This window comes from Cyanistes caeruleus, chromosome 14 (assembly GCF_971803275.1).
Source record: "Cyanistes caeruleus chromosome 14, bCyaCae1.hap1.1, whole genome shotgun sequence".
Classification (NCBI taxonomy): domain Eukaryota; kingdom Metazoa; phylum Chordata; class Aves; order Passeriformes; family Paridae; genus Cyanistes; species Cyanistes caeruleus.
In genome coordinates this window covers 19,462,199-19,469,341 of record NC_141714.1, presented here as the reverse complement: position 1 = coordinate 19,469,341, position 7,143 = coordinate 19,462,199, and positions in this window count along the sequence as shown.

Here is a 7,143-nt window from a genome sequence, read left to right as displayed (position 1 = left end):
TTCCTGGTGACACCCTGCTGCTGCAGACAGGCATTTAATCACAGACATCAGAACAACAAAAAGGCATAAATACCCGGGTTTAATTCTCAGTTATATAAAGGCACATCCAAATATAAATCACAATGGAAACTTCAAAGAGAACTAAATTGCCTGATCCGGTGAATCGGATCCAAAGCAGCCTACCATCGAAACACAGCCCACAAGACATTAATTAATACAGAAGCAGAAGGGAAGATTGATGCCAGATTTAAATAGGTGTACTTCAAATCTCAATCTGGTCCAAAGCATCTTGAGTTATATTCCTGAATTACACGATTCATGGTGGGTGGTAGGGAGTGTCCTGCCCAACTGGAAGATTGTCCCTGTCTTTTTGGCTGCATCAAACCTCAAATCACTGAGATTTCAGTGGCCTGGTTTTACTCTTTTACCCATGACCTCATCCTCACACAGAACAGAAAACTTTGTCCTTGCATTCTTTGATGTAAAACAAAAGTGATGAGAATTGACAGGAAAATTCAACTATCAAGAGTCTGACAGAACATGCAAAAAGAAGAGAAACAGAGATTAATGGATCCCAGCTCCATGTATCCATTTTATGTCCAGTTTGGAGAGGGACAGTGGAGATACCACGGCTGTGGCTGTCCCTGCATCCCTGGCAGTGCCCAAGGCCAGCTTGGACGGGGCTTGGAGCAGCCTGGGGTAGTGGAAGGTGTCCCTGCCCATGGCAGGGGATTTGGAATGAGATAATCTTCAATATCCTTTCCAACACAGAGCAATGTAAGGTTCTGAAATTTACTTAAGAAAGGGCTGCTTTAGTTCCTGAGAGCAGCAGTGCTTGGTTCACACCTCATCTTTAATTCTTGCAGCAGTGTCTCGTCCCAGAGGAGCCTCCCTCAGCGTGACTGAGATGCTGCACTGCCCCTCAGCACATTCTCCTGGCCCTGAGTGTTTGCCAAGCAGGCAGGATGGGACACACAGAGCTGGGAGCGGTGCCTGGCCCGGCTCTGAGCACGGCATGTCCTGCTCATCCCAGGAGGCACCTACACAACCAGCCCTGCCTGCCCTAAGGGACAGCACTCTGTACAGCACCGAGACCTCCCCGAGCCCCAGGGCTGCTCACACAGCCCTGTGCACACACACAGAGGTCAGCACCTGGCCAATTCCATGGCAGGAACAGCCTGCCCCAAGTCCTGGCTTAAGTGAAGTGAAGATGAACGTGTGGGCGTAAGGGCAGCGCATTCCTGAGACTCAAACGGCTCATAAAAGAAAACCTGGCTTGAAAAGAAAACAAGCAGTTGGTTTAGTCAGATGCTTATTAGAAGCTTCTTCATTACCTCTTGACCATGCTATTTTTAAGATCTCGCCCTGCAAAGCACTGGTACCTTCTCAAAGGTAATGAATGTTCATACCTGACAGCAAAGCTGGACAAAGGGAGCACTCGGTGACTCTCACAATAAAACTCACAGAGAGGATGGAGGAATTAGAAAAGCAAAGCCTCAGGCTTGGATGATCAGAAAATCCTGAAGGAGTTCAGATGCTTTTCTGAACCTGCTCTGCCTAGAAATCACAAAGGATCTGCTTCTCTCATGTGAATCACAATACCGTTCTGCTTTCAGCTGGAAACGACACCATATTTCAGCAGATTTTTCTGCTTTCAGCCTAAAAGCAAAAATTGCAAGAGCACAATAAACATTCTGTTAAGTCTGACCAAACTTCTAGCCTCAGAAAAAATACTTATCCTTGCTTTATTAGACCCAATTTGGATCACCCATCTGTTGTCTGAGGGAGTTTGAAAGCTCATGGGTGGAATAAAAAAAAACCCTTTCCATCTTCTTAACTATTCCACTGGCATTTGCTTACAAGTTTGCTGCCAACCAAGAAGTGTCTGAAGGGGACAGCACCTGAAGCTTTTTGGAACTGGCTTAGTTCAAGCTCTACCTAACAAGCAAGTGACAAGTGTATTGTGTATTGTCACAGGCATCTTTCCTCATAAAGCAGGAAAGGCATGTATAGATCTGGAGTTATTTTCCCCACTCCTCTTTATTACTTTTCCTTTGTTCTCTTGCTTATCTATTCCTTTTTAATGCAGAAGATAATACAATTCCTATTCTCCTGGCTTGTGATGTTCAATGCATTTTGACATGTGATGCTGGTTGATGAAATTGGAGGAGAAAAGCTGCATGATGATTTAAAGTGTTATTTTCATGATTGTGCCACTCTTGAGTATGGCACAAAGGCAAACATGACACATGAGTCTCCCAAAGAAAATAATCAGGATGACAGAACGTTAAATTAAAAATTAGACTGTCCTGGTTAAACCAGGATGTCTGGACATCTAACCTTATAGGATTATATCTAACATCCTTTTACCAGCGACAGTTAATGCTTGAAGGGATTTTATTCTCATGTAATCCCTGCATTGCTTTCAAATCTGCTTGTTTGGGGAGATATAATTAAAACTTATTATTCCTCCTTTCTCTGCCAACCAACTGTCAGAGAGCAGGAACAGAGAAAACAAGATTTTTTACCAGTGAAAATCCTTGTTATTTTATAACTAAACCCTTCTATTTCTACTTAATTTAAAATCAAAGGATCAACACAGCCTTATTCATTGGCAAAATGCAGTGGACATGTATCAATTTTTCTTTAAGGAAAAATAAAATAAAATGTTGACAAATCCTTGGAGAAATAGAAACAATTTCAGAAACAATTTCTTTCTCATCCTCCCTTCTCTTTGTTCTGCATCTTTGCATGTATCAGCTGACTTTTGCATATGACGCAGTGAAATGAGTAGACAATGACATTTTTCCATAGCATTCTACCTGTCTTGTCTGTTTAGTGGAAAAGAATAAAAAACCCTGTTGGATGTAGGATAGACACAGCACTGGATAGAAATGGAAACCCCATGAAATTCCAGAGGAACTCTCTAACGTACACACAGCACACATGAACAGTATTGTGCTGTTTAGATCCCTGAAGGAGTTTCAGAGATTTGACAACCTTAAACCCGGGGATTCAGGACTTTTTCATTGCTGATACACTCTCTCATGTCAGTTCAGGTTGATCTTAACAGCATAAATCCAGGATATGAGGGATGGCATCTCTGCTGGCTTCAGAGAGGACAGAGAAACCTGCAAGGAAAGCCTTACATACCACCTGGCAGAAGAAATTAAAGCTTTTTATGTTTTAGGCATTTAAATAAACTTATAATGGCAAAACTCAGCGTGGAGTAAAGAGCTGGAAAATCCCTGGTGTCTATTAGTTGCATTAGAGCAAACAGACTTTTATTTCTCCTCTCTACAGACATTTGTCTTCCTGGTAGTGAAGCAGAGAAATTTCTCCCTCTCTTCCAGTCCCCTCCTGAGAACCTTCTCTGTTCCACAGGCTCTGGCTCTTCTTGCAGATGCTGCCTGAGCACAAAGCCCTGCTCCTGCTCCTGCTCCTGCTCCTGCCCTGGCACAGCAGAGCACAGGATCTCCTGCCCCACGCCAACCCCTCTCTGCCCCACTCCTGCCCCTTTTGGCTGCCTGGGGGAGGCCACAGGAGATGTGGATTTACAGAGTGTGACACATCTGCCCCTTCCCGAGGCTGACACCCAGTTCAGAACTGGGTTGTGCTGGTTTCCTGGCTCACCTCAAGCCCCACGGGGTGCTCATAGCTCTGCTGGCAGTGTGATATTGGTGTTTGCCATCGTTTGAGGAAGGGATGAGGGGTTCAGTAACCCCTGGCCACAGCCTTTGCCCATCCCCAGCCCCAGCACCCCTCTATGTTCCTCCCAGCTGCCTGCAAAAAGGCCAACGTGACCTTTCTGGAAGGAAATAAGATCAGTCCCCAGTGCTGAGACATCTCCAGCGTGGGCACAGCCATCCCACCGTGTCCAGCAGGATCCCAGCCAGGGCAGCTCTGACCCCAGAGCTGGGCACAGCGGGGTCCCTCGGAGAGGGAACTGCAGCCTGCCCGGAATTACTGCTTGGCACATCTCAAAGGACAAGCCAGTCAATTACTCTTGTAAGAGGAAAGCCACAGTGGCAAACGATCCTATTAAGTTTGGTGCTCAACTCGGTCCTGAAGCTGGGAAGGAGAGCGATGCTGTAAATGAAGCAGGGCGGCGGGAGGACACTCCCAGGCTCTCGGGGAGCGAGCAGCGCTTCCCACATGGGGAATGCTGGCTGGGATGCAGGCTGCAGGGGTCCCTGGCAGGTGGGGGATGCAGGCTGCAGGGGTCCCTGGCAGATGTTGGGGATGCAGGCTGAGTTATCATCGAGGGGTCCCTGGCAGATGTTGGGGATGCAGGCTGAGTTATCATCGAGGGGTCTCTGGCAGGTGTGGAGGATGCAGGCTGAGTTACCACCCAGGGGTCCCTGGCTGCTGTTACCACCCAGGGGTCCCTGGCAGATGTTGGGGATGCAGACTGAGTTACCACCCAGGGGTCCCTGGCTGCTGTTACCACCCAGGGGTCCCTGGCAGGTGCTGGCTGCTCAGTGGCAGCACCACATCCTTCACCCAGCAGGTTCTGCACCCAAACACAGCGACCTGAGCTCCAGCAGTGAGGGCAGGGCAGAGGCAGTGCCAAGGAACCAAAGCTCCTTGTTTTCTTCGGGTGAGATTTTCTCAACAGCTAAAGAATAAAAATACTCAAACCAGTCTTTGCTGCAAAAGTGTGGGTGTGATTATCTCATGGTGTGGATCAGTCAGCTCAGCCCTGTGATAATTGATGGAGCTGTACTCATTTAATACCAGCTAGGGCCTGGTGCATAAACATCCAGCATTCCCTTCAGCAGCCACAATTAAACAGGACTCTGGGCTTTTGGAAAACTGAGGCTGAATTCACTGACTACTTCATTTTTCTTAAAAGAACGCTATTGATTATGCAAGTAAAGAAATTCCAAAAGAAGTAAATTTCCTGACAGCTGTTCCTTCAAAAAAGAAAAACAAGTAGGTTTTTATTTACCTGGGAGATCCTCTAACTAGCAATTCTCAGTCACCCAGAGGTGGCTGATTGAAATATTGATTAAGGTCTATTTCCTGCATTGTGCTCCAGTGGCAGCTCTGCTGCAGCTCATTTTTACATGCTAAAGGAATGCATTGTTTGGGAGAAAATGCAGTAACTAGACCAAGTTTTAAAGTCATTTTAAGGCTGAGTTAAATTCAGCATGACTTTTAAAATTCAGTGGACTTCATAAATTCAGTTAGGCTTTTCTAACTCTCTAGCAGACATAAGCAATACAGGCCTTAGTCTTGAGGTAGAGTTTCCATTTATAAAGGATGAGAAGATTTGGGTAAAGGATGAGAAGATTTGGGTAAAGGATGAGAAGAGTTGGGTAAAGGATGAGAAGATTTGGGTAAAGGATGAGAAGATTTGGGTAAAGGATGAGAAGATTTGGGTAAAGGATGAGAAGAGTTGGGTAAAGGAGAAGCATTTGGACACTGCTCTGAGGCACGTGGTGGATTCTCAGGGTGGTCCTGTGCAGAGCCAGGAGCTGATGATTCTCATGTGTTCCTTGCAACTCAGGAGAGTCTGGAATTCTAAGATTCCTCAGTCCCAATGTGTTAATTAGCTGGCCCAGAGATTAATGCTACAGCACAGCCTCAGCTATTTAATACTGGTGGTGTAGAGCTTGGCTACAGTCCTGGATATGGCACATCTCACTCTTCTTCATTCCTTCCTGCATCTTCTTCCCTCTTGGATCCCGAAATCCAATCCTGTGTTCAAATACATCCCTATTCAGAACAGATAATGAATCATAAAGTTCCTTTTGACCACTCAGTTTTAGTCTGAATGAGGAGCTTAGTAGCAAACCAAACTTTCTGATATCTGTAAGGAAAATTCAATCTCCTGTTTCTGGGCACAACCCAAAACGTGAGTGATGAGAGCCAGAAGCACTGGCAGAAGTGCTGTAGAGCTGCCTGATGCAGACAGCCTCTTCCCTAAAGCAGCTCAAAGGAACAGCAGCTTTCAAAAATGTTTGGACAAGCCTTCAATAATCCATCAAGTTCATACCCACTTTTCCTAAGCCATGAAACAGGTAAAAACTAACAACTGAAAAAACAGATCCTTTCATCACAATAAAAGCTCTTTGGATGGGGGACTATAAAAAATAATCAGTTTTTAATCAGTTTATGACTATAAAAATAAGCAAAACTTGGATAGATATTGCATCCACTCACAATTTTTCTACTGGTGTGCAGCAATGAATTGAAGTCATCGCTGAAACAGGGCCAAACTCCACTAACCAAGGTCCATGGGGTTAAATGAGAGATTTGTATCAGGGCAGAACCTGCCTTGTGGTGTGGATTTGAACCAGGTGATGTATTCAGAAAAAGCTCCATCACCTTTCTGGAGCCCCTGCTAACCTATCAGTGTTGTGGTGCTGATTTCTCCACACTTGTTCTGTCCTTTCACCCACAGAGTCACTGAGTGGGCACCTTTGTACCACTCCTATTTTATCTGTGTTGTTTTATCTACTTTTAAGCAGTAGATACAGACCACATCAACCCTGCTGGAATCCTCATACAAGGACATGCAATTCTTTTTATTACACAGCCCTTTAATAACTTCGTAAATAGCCCATTCATTTCAGATTCTTTGACATGGCAGTTCCCAGTTGGGTTTAGTAGTTAGAAAAAGCTGTGTTATCTATCCAGAAATGCAAATATATGATTTCTTTCCTATCTGTTGAACCAGGTTCTAACCTAACATATGATTAAAGCAATGTGAGCATCTTTTAGCAGCAAAGTGTTTTTCCAAAATGCAGGCTGAGTTAAAACCAGAGCTGGGGAATCTGTGACTTCTGCTGAAGTAAGCAAGGAAATGTCCCATGGCAGCAGCAGAGAGGAGGGAGAGGGAAGATCATGATAAGGAAACTCCCAGAGGAAGCAGCTAAATGCAGAGAATGGAATTTGGCCAGCAAATCCAGGTTAATGGTCTCACCCTTGAGGAACTTCACAGCAGTGGGTTTTTACCCACAGCACTGGGTTTTATCACTCATGGTTAGGTGCTCGAGTGCCCTGAAAGGATGGCTTTGCTTCAGGGTCAAAGCCTGAGGTGAGTGGCACTGCCAGCTTTCTCTGTAAGCCTGCACTGATCCTCTGATATTTCCACTCAGGTCTAGTCCAAGATCGAAATATGAAGCCCAAAATACA